Below are 17706 nucleotides of genomic sequence, written 5' to 3' on the forward strand. Positions count from 1 at the left end.
CCTGTCTGACAGACGCCAGGTGGTCAGACTGGGCAGCATCACCTCATCCCCCGTCACACTGAACACTGGTGCTCCACAGAGGTGTGTACTGAGCCCTCTCCTGTACTCACTCTACACCTACGACTGCACGGCCACTAACAACTCCAACATCATTGTGAAGTTTGCGGACGACACTACAGTGGTGGGTCTTATCACCAACAGTGATGAGACAGCTTACAGGGAGGAGGTCAGCGCCCTGACCCACTGGTGTCAAGACAACCATCTCACCCTCAACGTCGCAAAGACAAAGGAGTTGATAGTGGACTTCCGGAGGTGCAGAGAAGTACACACCCCCATCACCATCAACGGCGCTGCTGTGGAGAGAGTGAGCAGCTTCCGGTTCCTTGGTGTACAGCTGGCTGAGGATCTTACGTGGTCAGTACACACAAACAAAACAGTGAAGAAGGCCCAGCAGCGCCTCTTCTTTCTCAGGAGACTGAAAGGATTCGGCATGAGCCCCCGCATCCTCAGGACCTTCTATCGCTGTGCCATTGAGAGCATCCTCACTGGATGCATCACCACCTGGTATGGCAACAGCACCGCCTACAACTGCAAAGCTCTCCAGCGAGTAGTGCGGTGCTCTGAACGGATAATTGGAGGTGAGCTTCCCTCCCTCCAAGACATCTACAGGAAGCGGTGCCTGAGGAAAGCGGGGAGGATCATCAAGGACTCCAGTCACCCCAGCCATAAACTGTTCAGACTGCTTCCATCAGGAAGGAGGTTCTGCAGCATCCGGTCCCGTACCAGCAGACTGAGAGACAGCTTTTTTCCATCAGGCCATCAGACTGCTGAACACTTCATAGACACCTCAGCTTCACTACTGGAACTTTAACATTATGCACTCCATACTGTACAGTAACGCCACTGTTTTGCACATGTCTCACTCTGTATATTTTATTTTATATATTTTATTTATTGTTTACTCTATTTAATTTGTAAAATATGTGTACACACACACACACACACACACACACACACACACACACACACACACACACACACGTAGAAAAATATTTAGTATACACATCCAGAAATGCATATACTATTATATATTGTACATATATTTATTAGTTTCAGATGTAGCCATTTTGTATTTTGCTTGTTTACATTATTGTATTTTGCACAACTCTGTTGCTTGTGAAGCTCGCACACAAGAATTTCACTCACATGTGCTGTACCAATGTACCTGCACATGTGATGTGACAATAAAAGTGATTTGATTTGATTTGATTTATCCACATTCCATTATAGTTCCTTGATCAATCTTTGGGTCTTTGTTACAGGTGCAGCAGTCAAAGTAGAGAACTGTCTCTCCCAGGCCAATTCTGCATTTCCAAGTTAGCTAAGGCATGCAGGGTTGTCATTAGGTTCGGGGTCTGCCCTAGGGCCCCCCTTCCACACCTCATTTAGGAGGCATCAGTCATCCTAGTCAGATCCCTAAACAAACTAAGCTGGCTATTTTCAATTTGGAGGAGAAGCTGCCATGCTCTGACTTTCTCCAGAATAGCCAAACTCTACACCCTATCTCTGAGAGAGAGCCCAGAAGGGTGTCTGCCATTTATCTGTGATCTCATTCTTTTGGTCACTACCCAGAGTTCATGACCATAGGCGAATGTAGAAATTGTTTTATTTTTATATCAAAGGAATCTTTTAAATTGCACTTGGTCTCTCCCTTCACCTGGGACCAATTTGCCCCGGGGATACCACCAGTGGCAAACCTAGCCCCTGGAGGAGGTGGTGATTCACGGAGGGGACAGAGTTTGTGACCTATCAGATGCACAAGACTGACAGGTAATGATATAATCTGAGTTTTGAATAAAAAACCCAAACAGAACAATCTCTCAAGGCTTTTGTCGAGGATTCAGCTGTTTGCAGAATATTTCTTCTGGTTTACTCAAACTTGCAGCATCAGGGAGCAAAAACATCCATCCACAAGTGAGTTTGTTGCATGTATTTACACACATATCGCAACAGTACTGACTACACTCGTAAAAGATTATAGAGGTGCTGAGACAGAATCAGTGAAGATATAACAACAAATTACACCATGCACATCACTATGCTGACACAGAGTCACAGTTTATCAACTAGAGTTTAATAACTGTCTGACTGGTTGGTGTATTCCTGTAACTACATTTAGGTCCACTTTCAACAAAAGGAACTTAGATTATGTCACTTACTTTAAAGAATCAGTTAAATCTACTGAAAACAGCTTTTTGAATCACTTGCATCATTTACATCGTTTAGTGGAAAGTAAAGTGAGAACAAGGGAAAAGTTGTAGTTTTGTGGTTTTAAAGATTTACTTCATCATTTTTATTTTTCAATCTTTTCTTGGATGCCAGTGGATCCCCAATGCGACCTGTTTATTTATTTATTCTTATTAAAAAGGCGCTGACAAGGACTAGATCAACATTAAAACATTAAAGATAAAAAAGCCAAAGGTTGTGACATTGAAAGATTCATTTTTGACCTTATTTTAAGAAATTTCCCCCCAAACACTGTGAACCTATATTTACAAGCAAGCAATCTGGTGAATCAATCTATACATTTTAAACATTTCCCTTAATTGAATCACAGATGAACAAGATTAAACTGAAAGCTAATAAAACATGATTCAGTCATCGCATTTTCTCGGATTCATCGTCAAGTCGATTTGGCATCTGTACTTTGAGTGGTAATTTCTGTCTCACATCCATCACCGGCTCATCCCAATCCTAGGGAACCATCAAGGGAGTGTTTTAATTCACTGGTCTAATTAAAAGATAATGGTCAGCATTCACAGATGTCAATGAAGTTCATGTGCACACCTTAATCACAAGATAACTACTCTGATGTAGTGGAAGACAGTGAAAAAGCTACTTCTTGTTCGTTCTCTGCTTGCTGCCCAATAAGGAGCGAACAATGATGAACAGTGAAAGCTTCATGTTAACGAAAAAAACACTGACTACTCTTTATCCATTAGGATAGATTTTATCCATTAGGATAAAGATGTTTTGTTTGTTTGTTTTTTTAATAGAGAGAATAGGACTGTGCGCTATACTGTTAAGTACATACTAGTACAGTTTTGTATTTTTTCCATATTTCTTCAGTATTTTTTCATGTGTGATTGGACACATATTTTCCTCACTTGATCAGCTTCCAGATTTTCCAGCTTAAAAACAAAAACAACAATAACAAAAAAGATACAGACTGCCTTACATACCCATTAATTACACAAATATTCATGTAACATGAATTATGCACTAGGAATTAACAGTGTCTTTTCCTTTTCTTCATATGATTTGTTTTGTTTCTCACTGGCCAACACTTCGACTGTAAATTGTGCAAGACTCTTTTGATGTCCAAGTGAGGTGACCATTAGCCTAAGGCTTTCTTTCATTCACTGAGAAATTTGTATTGTGTTGCATGAACTTTGCAGAAAAAAAGTAGAAAATTGCTTGAAAATGTCACCTATTGCACAACACTGTGTCTTGGACTGAAAAGTTTGACAATGGCCATATGCTATTTCAGACATGTCACAGACATCAGGCCTCACCTCCAGCAGCTTTTCAATAAGCAATCACACCGTTTCTCCAGGCAACTGTTTTCCTCTTCTCTGTTTCTTTGATAGCTCTGTCAGTCATTCAAGCAGCGAGGGTAAGATGATTTTCCACATGCTTTTCCCCTGTGGGTCAAATGCAAGGGTCATTCAAAAGTCCAGAAATGGAAAATGTAGCACATCATTATTTTTTTTCTAGCAGGACCCAAATGAACTTAAATTATTTTGAGTCAACCACTGTCACAAACTAATAAAAGCTAGGCTATATAACATAAGTAGAAAGCTAACAACAAGCATAATATTGATAAAATCCACAAATAATTCACTGGCAATGAGTTTTAAAAGGTTTTAATTTACTGCCATATTTCACTTATCCATCATTCAATCTGATAATAGTACACTGTATTATATTTTTTAACCATTTTTCCAATGCTACTACTACTATTGATAATAATAACGAGCATATATTATATGATACAAATAGAAAATAAAGTACATATTGAAGACTCTCCCTTTGAAACTTGCTTCTAATTTACTTTTTTTTTTATATGTTACACCAAATATTTAAAAAGAATGGAAGAAAAGGCAAAAATTCCTCAAGTTTAAAGGCACAACAAAGTAACCATGTTTATTAAGTATGAAGCAGTGATGCACTGTCATGGCAAGCAATGCAAACAGTGCTTGTCCACAGAAATCTAAAAATAGGTATTCAATTTAAGTGAAGCTTCAGCTTTCTCTGTCCACTCCAAGATACATAATTGCGATGCAGATTCTCTGAGGTTGTTCCTCATAAAATATAAAATGTGTCTTGTAAAAGAAGTTAAAGCATCTCCTTTCATCTCAAGCAGCATTTTGCTGTAAAGCTTTTGGCTCACTTTCATCCATTCTTTAAATTATTACCACGCTGTGGCTGCAGTAGGCTATTGTTTCTGGAAGAAGTCCAGAGACAATAGCCAGCTGCTTGCCTCCAATTCCACTGAAATCTGTAGCATTTGTCAAGCCTCATGAACATGACTTTTTCACTTGATTTCTTTTCTGTAATATTGTGGGGTCTTTACACTAAAAGACTCATGTTGTATAAATATATCTGCTACCTATAATATTGGGAGCGGCAGAGAATATGTTTTGACTTTTAAAATATTGATCAATATAACACCGATGGAGTGTTATTTTTTCAGAAAACTGTATTTTCTCAATTTGTCAATGATATAGTTTCACATGTTCTAAGGTTTTTTTATAGCAGGCTATTGCTAATTTTACTTTTAAATTTTCTCCAGCATTCATCATTGTCAACGAATGCTAATTACTTTGATGACAAGTGAAAATGACCATGCAGAGTGGAACAAGATGCAAGACAGCCATCACAAAATCACAAAACCCGTAAGTTGTAATCTGATCCAATTTCTTGTTGTCAGGTTGTCATTGTATCTGCTTGTCATTCTGTAAAAGTCATAGCATGGAACCATTTTGAAAAGTTGCATTATGATGTAATCCTTAGAGCTGGCGATCAGAAGACCTCAGTGGTCACTCCCTCTGAAATTAGCTGCTGGAGTGAATCACAGACTCATTAATGAAGAGTGTTATCACATTCTTGCAGATCAAGATTAATGAGTTGTAATAATGATGCATACCAGTAAAGTGACATTCACTTCAAGGATATTTAATGAAGCTTCATCCTTCTCTGTCCACTGCGAAATACATAATTGGGATGCAGATTGTCTGGGATTGTTCCTCATAAAATATAAGATGTGTCTTGTAAAAGAAATCATATAAGCTAATAACAGTACGCTAGCACTAAATATTAATGTGATTTGCATTAATCTCCACTGCATTACCGAGTTGATGATAAAGGGGTTTGTATCAGAGAAAACGATCACCCACTAAAATCAAAGGCCTTTATGTATTGTTAATGTGATATTGGACTGAAATATTATTATGCTCTTATCATATATCAGCTCCCCCAAATGTAGCAGAAATACAATATATACTGGTGTTACTCAAAGTAAAAAATGTTGGGACTTACAATACATGACAGCTGGTTCTGTCATGCACGGGGTCCAATCTTTCCATGCTAATTAGCATATCACACAGGCTACTTATCTGAGCACACACACCCATATATATATATATATATATATATATATATATATATATATATATATATAAAAAACACCCAGCACGCCCCTGCGGGCGGTTTATCCTTCAAGCTCGGGTCCTCTACCAGAGGCCTGGGAGCTTGAGGGTCCTGCGCAGTATCTTAGCTGTTCCCAGGACTGCGCTCTTCTGGACAGAGATCTCCGATGTTGTTCCCGGGATCTGCTGGAGCCACTCGCCTATCTTGGGAGTCACCGCACCTAGTGCTCCGATTACCACGGGGACCACCGTTACCTTCACCCTCCACATCCTCTCGAGCTCTTCTCTGAGCCCTTGGTATTTCTCCAGCTTCTCGTGTTCCTTCTTCCTGATATTGCTGTCATTCGGAACCGCTACATCGATCACTACGGCCGTCTTCTTCTGTTTGTCTACCACCACTATGTCCGGTTGGTTAGCCACCACCATTTTGTCCGTCTGTATCTGGAAGTCCCACAGGATCTTAGCTCGGTCATTCTCCACCACCCTTGGGGGCATCTCCCATTTTGACCTCGGGACTTCCAGGTTATACTCCGCACAGATGTTCCTGTACACTATGCCGGCCACTTGGTTATGGCGTTCCATGTATGCCTTGCCTGCTAGCATCTTGCACCCTGCTGTTATGTGCTGGATTGTCTCTGGGGCATCTTTACACAGCCTGCACCTGGGGTCTTGCCTGGTGTGATAGACCCCAGCCTCTATGGATCTTGTGCTCAGAGCTTGTTCTTGTGCTGCCATGATTAGTGCCTCTGTGCTGTCTTTCAGTCCAGCTTTGTCCAGCCACTGGTAGGATTTCTGGATATCAGCCACCTCCTCTATCTGCCGGTGGTACATACCGTGCAGGGGCCTGTCCTTCCATGCTGGTTCCTCGTCTCCCTCCTCTTTCTTGGGTTTCTGCTGCCTGAGGTATTCACTGAGCACTCGGTCAGTTGGGGCCATCTTCCCAATGTATTCTTGGATGTTCGTTGTCTCATCCTGGACTGTGGTGCTGACACTCACCAGTCCCCGGCCCCCTTCCTTCCGCTTAGCGTACAGCCTCAGGGTGCTGGACTTGGGGTGAAACCCTCCATGCATGGTAAGGAGCTTTCTTGTCTTTATGTCAGTGGCTTCTATCTCCTCCTTTGGCCAGCCTATTACCCCAGCAGGGTACCTGATCACGGGCAGGGCGTACGTGTTGATGGCCCGGATCTTGTTCTTACCATTCAGCTGACTCCTCAGGACTTGCCTGACCCTCTGCAGGTACTTGGTGGTTGCAGCTTTTCTAGCGGCCTCTTCATGGTTCCCATTTGCCTGCGGGATCCCCAAGTACTTGTAACTGTCCTCTATGTCTGCAATGTTGCCTTCTGGTAGTTCAATCCCGTCAGTTCTGACTACCTTCCCTCTCTTTGTTACCATCCGACTACACTTCTCCAGTCCGAACGACATTCCAATGTCATTGCTGTATAGCCTGGTAGTGTGGATCAGTGAATCGATGTCTCGTTCACTCTTGGCATACAGCTTGATGTCATCCATGTACAGGAGGTGGCTGACAACTGCTCCGTTCCGTAGTCGGTATCCGTAGCCAGTCTTGTTAATGATCTCACTGAGGGGGTTCAGGCCTATGCAGAACAGCAGTGGGGACAGAGCATCTCCTTGGTAGATCCCGCACTTGATGGTGACTTGTGCTATGGGCTTGGAGTTGGCCTCTAGTGTTGTACGCCACATCCCCATTGAGTTCCTGATGAAGGCTCTTAGGGTCCCATTGATCTTGTACAATTCTAGGCATTCCAGTATCCAGCTGTGGGGCATTGAGTCATAGGCCTTCTTGTAATCAATCCAGGCAGTGCACAGGTTGGTCAGTCTGGTCTTGCAGTCTCGGCTGATTGTTCTGTCTACCAGTAGCTGGTGTTTTGCGCCTCTGGTATTCTTGCCAATTCCTTTCTGTGTCCCGCTCATGTATTGACCCATGTGCCTGTTCATCTTAGCCGATATGATGCCTGACAGGAGCTTCCATGTAGTACTGAGGCAGGTTATTGGTCGGTAGTTGGAGGGGACCGGTCCCTTCTTGGGGTCCTTGGGGATCAGGACCGTCCGGCCTTCAGTTAGCCATTCCGGGTGTCTCTCGTTAACTAGCAGCTGGTTCATTTGTGCTGCCAGACGCTCGTGGAGTGCAGTTAGCTTCTTCAGCCAGTAGGCGTGAACCATGTCGGGCCCTGGTGCTGTCCAACTCTTGATACTGGAGACCCTTTCTTGGATATCTGCCACTGTGATGGTTACTGGACCCTGTTCAGGGAGGTCGCTGTGGTCTGCCCTCAGATCCTCTAGCCACTGAGCATTGCCGTTATGGGTTGCATCCTTCTCCCATATGCTCTTCCAGTATTGCTCCGTCTCCAGCCTTGGTGGTGCTGTTCTCTTATTGTTCCCTTGCCACTGAGAGTACACCTTTGCCGGTTCTGTGGAGGTTTCAAGCTTGGCCATGATCCTATTTTTCAGGTCAGTTCCTCTCGCACTCAACGATCCTTCTCCTATCGCACTTGGGGCTACGTACCCAATCTCGGGTGGGGGTGATGATATCTCCCCCCTGACCTGGCGTCCTGACTCCTCCTTGCCGTAGCATTTGTGTTGTGTTAACAGAGCTTGAGAGGATCAGCAGGAAGGAATGACATACACTACCCATAGTCAGATGTAAGAAGTTCAATTCAGTTCAGTTTTTTTAATATAGTGCCAAATCACAACAGCAGTTGCCTTAAGCCATTTTATTTTGTAAGGTAAAAACCTTACAGTAATACAAAGAAAACAGAGAAAACCCCAACACTCATATGACCCCCAAGGAGTAAGCACTTTGGTGACAGTGGGAAGGAAAAACTCCCTTTTAACAGAAAGAAGACACCTCCAGCAGAAGCAGGCTCAGGTCATCTGCCATGACCGCTTGGGGGAAGTTTGTGTAGATATACCTAAAAGGCTTCAAATACATGAATGTTTCCAAAGAGGCTCTATGAGCTCTGCATTGAATGGGGGGAGGGGGGGGATCTATGTGTAAATGGACTATATTAATAATAAACTAATAAACTATTTTCAGCAAGAAAAAAGCATTTTTACAAATCATATTTGTACCAGTAGCACTCTTCAAGTAATGTGTTTCCAGCACTGACTGTGTTGTATTATTTGAAAATGAATTTGAATCCTTTCATGTAATTCTTTCATTTGGTTGACTGAACACTACATACTGCAGATTACACTGCACAACTCTAAAGTTGATTTCTCAGTTAACATTTGGTTTTATTTTATTTTATTTTTTTATTTATTATTTGTTTTTTAAATATAAAAAAAATATTAACTTTTCTATATCTTTTTTTTTTCAATTTTGATTTGATTGTTTTTTTGTTGTTGAGTCTACTATGTTATTTTGGCAACCTCTTGCATATTTGTGTTCTTTCCTGCAGGTGTGGTCAGACTTGACTTTGAGTTTCTCCTTAGTAATAAGTAAAACCATCTGTCTGTCAACCAGAGGGCAATAGCCTCTGGCAGTTATGTCTTAAGCAGGGCCGGACTGGATTTTCTAATTATATCACAGCCTCACATTTGATAATCTTCCATCACTCCAAGGACCTACAAAACCAGTTCCAGCTTTATTTTTGTATCAGGTAATGAGATATGATTATTATAACTTAGATTATGGTCTGAGGGAGTACCTGATTATACTGTAACTGGCTGTAGAGTGTCCCTTAAATCCTGAGGACAACTACAAAGTACTTCCATAAAAACTGACTGTTTATTGCTTTAAAGTAAGTTGCTTGCTCAGCCTGCATCAAAAGTAGGTAACCATAGCTACAGGGACATAGAAAAAAACTGTTCACACCCTAATGCAGAACATTAACAAGCTAACATCTTGCAAAACTTGTGACTAAGTGACTTTATATTAGGGCTGCATGATTATAGACAAAATGGTAATTACTATTATTTTGTGTAATATTGAGATCATGATTCCTAAAATTTAGTGACAAAAAATATTTTATTCCAGTGTGATGTAAACAGTGCAATAGTTTCAGGCTTTCACACCTTGACATCTGTTCAGATCTTCAGAATGAAATCGGTCCTGCTTATTCACTTTAATCCAGTTTCTTAGAAGAAATCATCAAGGCACTGCATTAATTTTTACATTGTGCTAGTTCATCTTTATAAATTAGTCTCTGCAGAGAAGTAATCTAATGTCTCTCACTTCATTCATACCTGATGATGGATGTGAATAAAACGTGTCGCAAAGCTACAAATTGCAAGGGGAAAATCTATCTATTGTTCAGCATGTTGATGATTTTTCAGAAACATTTGTAACTCACTGTGTTTCTTGGACACATCTTTGGTCAAATAATATGTGATCTCTATGGTCATTTGATGGTCGCATTTCAGTGCGATACAAGACCAAACAAGCTGTACGGGTTCACTTTTATGGATGTTTAAGTTCATGTTGAAGGATTCAAGTTAGCAACTATTGCATTGTTTTTCTTGGCCTTCATGTATTAAATATACTGCAGTTTGTGGTGTGGTTTCAGCAGTGTTGGGTAAGTTACTTTAAATTAGTAACTTAGTCACATTACTAGTTACTTCTATCAAAAGTAACTCAGTTACTTCAAGTTACTCGTTACTTTCAAAGTAATTAGTTACTAGGGAAAGTAACTTTGGTTTTACTCAGAATTCTCTTGTTAACGTGTTGCTTCCGTAACTGGATACCCAGCAAGATTGCCAGTCTTCTAGCTTGCTTACTTGCCACAAGTGCACTGTGCCACCTACCAATAGAAAGGAAAAGATAATGTGCATATTTCCACGAGAGAAATTCCACGCCTGGACCGTCGTTGACCGCCACCATGATTCTAGCCTGCTTTTTACATCCAACGCAAAACCTGCAGTCGTGGTGCTTTCGATTGTACTCAGAACTCGGAAATTCTGCCTTCTGAATAGGAAGATGTAGGTAACACCAGACTGCAGATGAGCTGCATACAGGGCTGGACTGGGACAAAAAATCGTCCCGGGCATTTTGACTAGAGACTGCCCACCATTATAGGAAAAATCATAAAGCCTTTGAATGAAAACAAACACTGTTGTGACAGTGATGTACACTGTCTTGATGGTATATATGTATCAATCTATCAATCGTTTGTTGTAAGACTCAGATAATTATTTTTTAAAAGCTAGACATTTGAAATGAGAATAAGAAAGAAAAGTATTTCTTTGTGCCCCCCTTTCCCTGTTAATGCCCTACCTGGCCCCCTGACAACACTTTGCTAGACCCGCCCCTGCACAGTTACCAGCTGTCAGCTCTGATGATTCAGTAAGGACATCTCCTGGTTTCATCCTCATGTTTCCCTCTCACCGGATAACCAAACCGACATAATGACCAGCAGCTTTTACAGCTGTGGCTCCAGCAAACATCAGCTGATAGTAGAAATTAATATTAAATAAATTCTAACAACAGCTGATCAAGCTTAAACGTGCTGCTGTTGTTTAACGCGACATCCGCTGGTTTCTGGCGCAAAGTGGGCGATAAACAAACAAGAGAGAAAAGCCGATCAGCTGATCATTGATCAGTTTAATGATTGAAGTAGAAACAGGAGAGGGAGGGTGAGAGAATGAGAAAAGAAGAGGCAGCTGTGCAGCAAAGACACAGAATAACTCCAGCTTTGTGTCTTTTTCATTGTAGCTGAAGTCCGGGACAAACTGTTCCTTTTCACCTCAATACCAAACGCGAAATATTTTCTCTGAATACAAGACGATTCCGTTTTTTAGGGCATGGTTGGAAACTCTACTAACTAACCTTATGAACAAAATAAAGTTCAACATCAGTAACATAGCACCCACCCAGCTGTATAGAAACTCCATCATGCTAGCTAGTACGCAGTACGAAAAAGTCAGCACAACGAAAATAAACTCCACCTAAACTTGGTTTATATCTGACCCAGATAGACTGCAGGTCATAACTTCTTACCTGAAGTTCAGTTCACCTGACACTCGGACCAGCGGCCACTTCGGGTCTCTCCTCTTGCCTCCCCTTTCCCTCATCCACCTGCTGGCCTCCACCACTTGCTAATGTTATTGAATCTATGGAAGCTGCGCGATAGCCACCACACGAAGTAACGAATAACGAGCCTATCTAAATCCCAGTAACGAGTAACGCGTTCCTGGTTTTGACATAAGAACTAGTTACCGTGCTCGTTACCACAATAATAACTTAGTTACTGTAACGCGTTACTTAATAACGTGTTAGTCCCAACACTGGGTTTCAGGCATTTGAACAGATTACTTGTGTTGATTTGAAGTGTAACTACAGCACTCTTTGCATATTATTTCTTTTTGGTTAACATCGTTTATGCTAAATTTGTGGTCATCTAGAGGAAACCTAAAGCAAGAGACAGCTGTAACTGGATCATAGTGAGGTGCTAATTTAGAGAGTGCTTGATTTGCTTTTCCTTTGCGTTTTAAATAGTGGTGCATTTTAAATATCGCTTGATCAGGCTCATTTAATTGTGAGAAGCCCAAGTTGCTGGGAGAGGTGCTGGTGAGCCAGGGAATTGATGAAGTTGTAACTATGGTAACCTGAGTAAAACTGGTAAACAAATTTTGCCAGTGTTGATGATTAAAGCATCTAAGTTTTGGTCGCTTGTCTGGCGTCAGCTGGCCAGAGTCTCTATCAGACTCAGACTCTGGTTTATTGTCAGTCTGTCTTTGTAGGCCATGTGACACAGACCATCAGCGGCTGATTGTGGCAAAGAGCATAAAAAGAGCAGAGCTGGAAAGTTTTCCCTTCCCCACAAACACACACACAGATATATGGCTCAGATATCCAAGTACACACCACATGACTTATTTCCTTGCAACTTCCCTGCAACATTTAAAGCAAAAAATAAAAAAATAAAAAAATCAGTAAACTTGTAATGTTCTTGTTCCTTTTCTGTTGCAAGTTTGAGCCATGGGAAATTATCACAAAAACAATCATCACACATCACATCCCTTTCACTATTCTGCTCGCTTTAGTACACATCTCTCATCAGCCGTTGGTGACAGTCATGAAATTGATTTGTCGGGGAAATGCCAATCTTCTTAAAATCCTGTTTAATTTCATTCATTGTTCGTCAACCAACCAGTGTTAGTGGCTTTGAATCTTGCTAGCATAACAGGATCTTTCTGGTGCATAGCTGAGCTGCAGAACTCTGTGCGCTCAGCAGATGTGGATACACGTCCCCAGGTTCACACTATTTACTGAGCCGTGTTTTCATTACATTATAATCTTATGACATGGCAATACTTGTTCCAGGTATTTGTGACAACACTCACAGGTGTCGCTAGGTTATGGTTTGTCCTGTTTTGATAGCAATTTTCATGGAAATATGCAAATCATCCCTGTTTGATATCCTGTTGGCTCATTAATCTCTAATAACGTGCACCTCATGGGACATTATTCCTTTGTTAACAAACCTAATTTTAAACTCGTTATTGCAAACTCATTATTATAATATTGTGATGTACAGGGTTTGTTATATGGGTATGTTACTAATATATGCATGTAGGACCCAGCTGAAACTCATATTATCTGAATTAGGAGATAATATGAAAGTCCTGATCTCAGCCACACATTTCCACATTTCAGGGATTTAATATATAATCTTCTACTAAATTGTAGGGAATGAAGGAAATATAAGGTAACAAATAGGACAGTATTTAGCATACCATTTTCATACTACCACTACTACAACTAAAAATAATAATAACCATAATATATAGAGCCAGATAGGAAATACAGATACCTAGTCTTTAAGTAATTTTAGGAATCCACAAAATTAATCAAAATATTGGTGAAAATATTGGCTAAAAATATATATGTCTATATATGTACATGCATGTATATTCTCATGTCTTTGATGTTTGATTCCACACCAGCAGCACAGTTGTTTACACCACGTTCCTAAAACTGAGTGAGTGTAAAAGAAATCCCAGAAAACAAGTTATTGTTAAAAAAGTGTATGCCCATATGAGGAAATTACAGAAATAAATGACTACATTCTTTTGATATTTAAGTTCCTCTAAAATGCCCGATTGTTTTTATGCCGGTCCTTGTTTATTTCCACTGTGCTTCAATCTTCAATTTCAGGTATCAAAAATAAATGCCAGTCTCTATGTTCTTGGTCCCCGACTGAACAGCAAAATTACAGTGTAAATTGTGGACCTGCGTCTTACAGCATTATAGTGTCCTCCAACCAAACTAGGTTCCTGATAATGATTGCACCTGCTTATGCAACAGCCCACATGAGTCAGATTCTCATCTGTTGAACCAGAAGAGAGAATACAGCTTCTCTAAACAGGAGCTCTAAGCATTTTAGATGTGTTCCACTCTGGTTTTCCATCTCTATACTGTGGGAGTTTAATCTCATTCCAACTGACATATCCCCAGGAACAGTTTTTTTCAGAAAAAAAGGAAACAAAAAAATTAGGACAGATTGAAGATTTTTCTCTCATTCAGGAGCACCAGGGTATTTGGGTATCTGTCTCTGCCTAACTGTCTGACAGTCCCTCTCCCTGTCTCTCAGACCACTTTTACAGAGATTATTTTATCTTATTTGTGGGGGTTGTGGCCATGCTGGCCACAGGGCTGAGGGGGCTTTTATGGAATAATCCCCCACAAAGCCAGTAATAACCTGTCAGTTCATCCCCAGCCAACCTCTTACCCCAGCACCTCCTAGTACATCCCCTCCCTCTCCATCAAAGTTCAACTAACCAACCACAAAGATATCAGAAAGGCACGGGTGGGTGGGGGTAATGCCAAGCTTGAGGCACAGGTCCACGCATCCCAACTGAACCGTAAACTTTTATTTTTTATTTTTTTTACAGGAAATGGACAGATATCTCTCCACAATGAAGCATGACAGCAGAGAGCAGGTCTTCAAACGAGCACTCTTTCTGATGTTGGTTTTCTGCCTACAGTCTGGTGAGATGATAAGAACTCATGGAAGAGAGAAGAGACATGGGCGGAGCTCTATATTTGGGTTCTCAAAAGAACAGCTTCACGGGACCACAAAAGCAATCAGGATTAACACGTTTAAAGATATGTGTGAAAGACAAGCAGCTTTCAAAAAGGAAAAAAAAGAATTTTCCACTGTAAGATTCAGTTCATGCAATCTTAAAATAAACTTTGCTATATTGGTTTTCTTAAAATGGTTCTCAGTTACATTTGATGGCAGTTACATTTGATGGCATTTGATGGCCATTACCTTTTCTGCTTTAAATAACAAAAATAGGCGATTTTTTTATAACCAAAAAAAGGAAGCCATAATTGTGAGACTGTCTTTGATCCCCCTCAAAATGAAAGATTAGATATTAATCCGGGCTGCTTTATGAAAATGCCATTCATATGTCCCTCCAACATGATGATATTGTTTGAGCTGATGGAAAAAGCTGTGAAAAGTCACATGTATGGCACTATTAGTTCTCTGAATTGACAAGTGGATTAGCTTTTGCTACACATGTCATGTATATTATTCGAATAGGCGTCACTGTTGGGATAACATTTTCATTGAACTTTATTCTGTCTGAATAAAACAAAACAAATTAATAAAGTTCCTTTGCTCATTCTAGGCTGGTGTACAGTTCTGCTTCAATGGCAGCCGACTACCATGCTTGCATGCTTTCATGTTGTCTTTCTGCGACACCTTCTCTGTTGGTTATTTTTAAACTCCCTTCCTTTGCTCTCATTTTGGGCCAGATGGAGTCTACCCTGAAGCATGTGTTTGGGGCTAAGGCGCACTCCTGGTTAGCCTCGCTCACTAGTGGAATGAGGCCTGTCAGAAGGCATCAGGGTGACTCATCTCAGGAGGATGTGCTAACACATCATTGCCCCAGACTTTTCAGCAAGGGTTGATCGTCCATGAACAATGCAGTTCCCGTCACATGCTCACACTTGGCCAATTCATCATCTAGCCTTCAACGTAGGGCAGGAATGGAGAGAGTGAGAGAGGAATAAGTTTTAATTCATGAATTGAGAAATATTTGGTTTGGTTTGCCCCCAGAGACAGACAGCAGCACTCAATTTGAACTGAGTCTTTTTCTGCTTGTTGCAACTATACAGCATGACCTTTCAGTTTATATTTAGTTTTTACTTATCTATAGGAGTAGGTAAATATGCATCCTTTTCTTCAGCAAAGCATTGTTTTACATACAAAGTATAAGCTCAGCTATGCTTCATGTGGCCTCAGTGGGGGTTGTGCATATTTGTTGGGGCACCTGTGGCTTTTGCAGTGAATTTTATGCCAGTTTCTGGTTTACCTCCTCCCCAATCTATTACACTGATGAGATTGTGTGATTGTGATTTGTACAGTCTCTGTGTCCCTGCAGAGTTTCAATTTAGCGCCGCTGCAGAGAGGCCAGAGCGGACCCTGATGAAAGCATTGCAAAATCTCTGTGCTTTCCACTCAAACACTCCAAACCACATGTCAGGTATATGTTGCTACATAGCCTTGATCTTATTTGGAAACAGATACACTTAACCTATACTTACTAATTGAGAGTCGATTGTCACAAGGCTTTGCTAACCAAATACAAATACTATTGCATTTTATACAGTGGCTTGCAAAAGTATTCGGCCCCCTTTAACTTTTCCACATTTTGTCACATTACAGCCACAAACATGAATCAATTTTATTGTAATTCCACGTGAAAGACCAACACAAAGTGGTGTACACGTGAGAAGTGGAACGAAAATCATACATGATTCCAAACATTTTTTACAAATAAATAACTGAAAAATGGGGTGTGCGTAATTATTCAGCCTCCTGAGTCAATACTTTGTAGAACCACCTTTTTCTGCAATTCCAGCTGCCAGTCTTTTAGGGTATGTCTCTACCAGCTTTGCACATCTAGAGACTGAAATCCTTGCCCATTCTTCTTTGCAAAACAGCTCCAGCTCAGTCAGATTAGATGGACAGCGTTTGTGAACAGCAGTTTTCAGATCTTGCCACAGATTCTCGATTGGATTTAGACACCAGACAGGTCAGGGATAAAGTTATTGAGAAATTTAAAGCAGGCTTAGGCTACAAAAAGATTTCTCAAGCCTTGAACATCCCACGGAGCACTGTTCAAGCGATCATTCAGAAATGGAAGGAGTATGGCACAACTGTAGACCTACCAAGACAAGGCCTTCCACCTAAACTCACAGGCTGAACAAGGAGAGCGCTGATCAGAAATGCAGCCAAGAGGCCCATGGTGACTCTGGACGAGCTGCAGAGATCTACAGCTCAGGTGGGGGAATCTGTCCATAGGACAACTATTAGCCATTGTTAACAGAAAACCATAAGAAGTCCCGTTTGCAGTTTGCCACAAGCCATGTCGGGGACACAGCAAACATATGGAAGAAGATGCTCTGGTCAGATGAAACCAAAATGGAACTTTTTTGCCAAAATTCAGTTATTTATTTGTAAATAAATGTTTGGAATCATGTATGATTTTCGTTCCACTTCTCACGTGCACACTACTTTGTATTGGTCTTTCATGTGGAAATCCAATAAAATTGATTCATATTTGTGGCTGTAATGTGACAAAATGTGGAAAAGTTCAAGGGGGCCGAATATTTTTGCAGGCCACTGTATATATGTATATAAATGGCATGAATTTACAATTTATATTTACAATTTAAATTGCATTATGTAAGAATCTTTTAGGTTTTATGCACCAGGACATGAAATTTCAACATCCCATCATGACATTTCAGTCTGAAGTCTGGACTGAGTGGGCCATTATCATGATTTCTTCTTTTTTTTCAGTCATTTGATTTTGTGCATATGATAATTATCCTCTTGCATGATGCAATTTGGCCCAAAATCTGTCAGATGGCCTCACAATTGATTTGAAAACAGTCTGGTGCACAGAGCAGTTCACGGTCAGTTCAATGACAGCAAGGTGCCCAGGTCCTGTGGATGCAAAACAAGCCCAAATCATTACCCCACCATCACCATGCGTGACAGTTTATGTGAGCTGTCTG

General features: G+C 40.9%; 1 long non-coding RNA gene across 1 annotated transcript in view; it reads right to left on the reverse strand.

Moving 5' to 3' along the window:
- Positions 1–2584: 2584 nt before the first annotated feature.
- The window catches only part of LOC143421938 (uncharacterized), a 40202-nt gene continuing 25080 nt past the window's right edge, over positions 2585–17706 (reverse strand). The window contains exons 3-4 of the long non-coding RNA XR_013101539.1: positions 3576–3704; positions 2585–2754 (exon numbers count right to left, since the gene is read on the reverse strand). This is a non-coding gene — a long non-coding RNA (uncharacterized LOC143421938). The remainder of the gene's footprint in view (positions 2755–3575; positions 3705–17706) is intronic.

The sequence above is a fragment of the Maylandia zebra genome, linkage group LG14, assembly GCF_041146795.1.
Source record: "Maylandia zebra isolate NMK-2024a linkage group LG14, Mzebra_GT3a, whole genome shotgun sequence".
In the NCBI taxonomy this organism is placed as follows: Eukaryota; Metazoa; Chordata; class Actinopteri; order Cichliformes; family Cichlidae; genus Maylandia; species Maylandia zebra.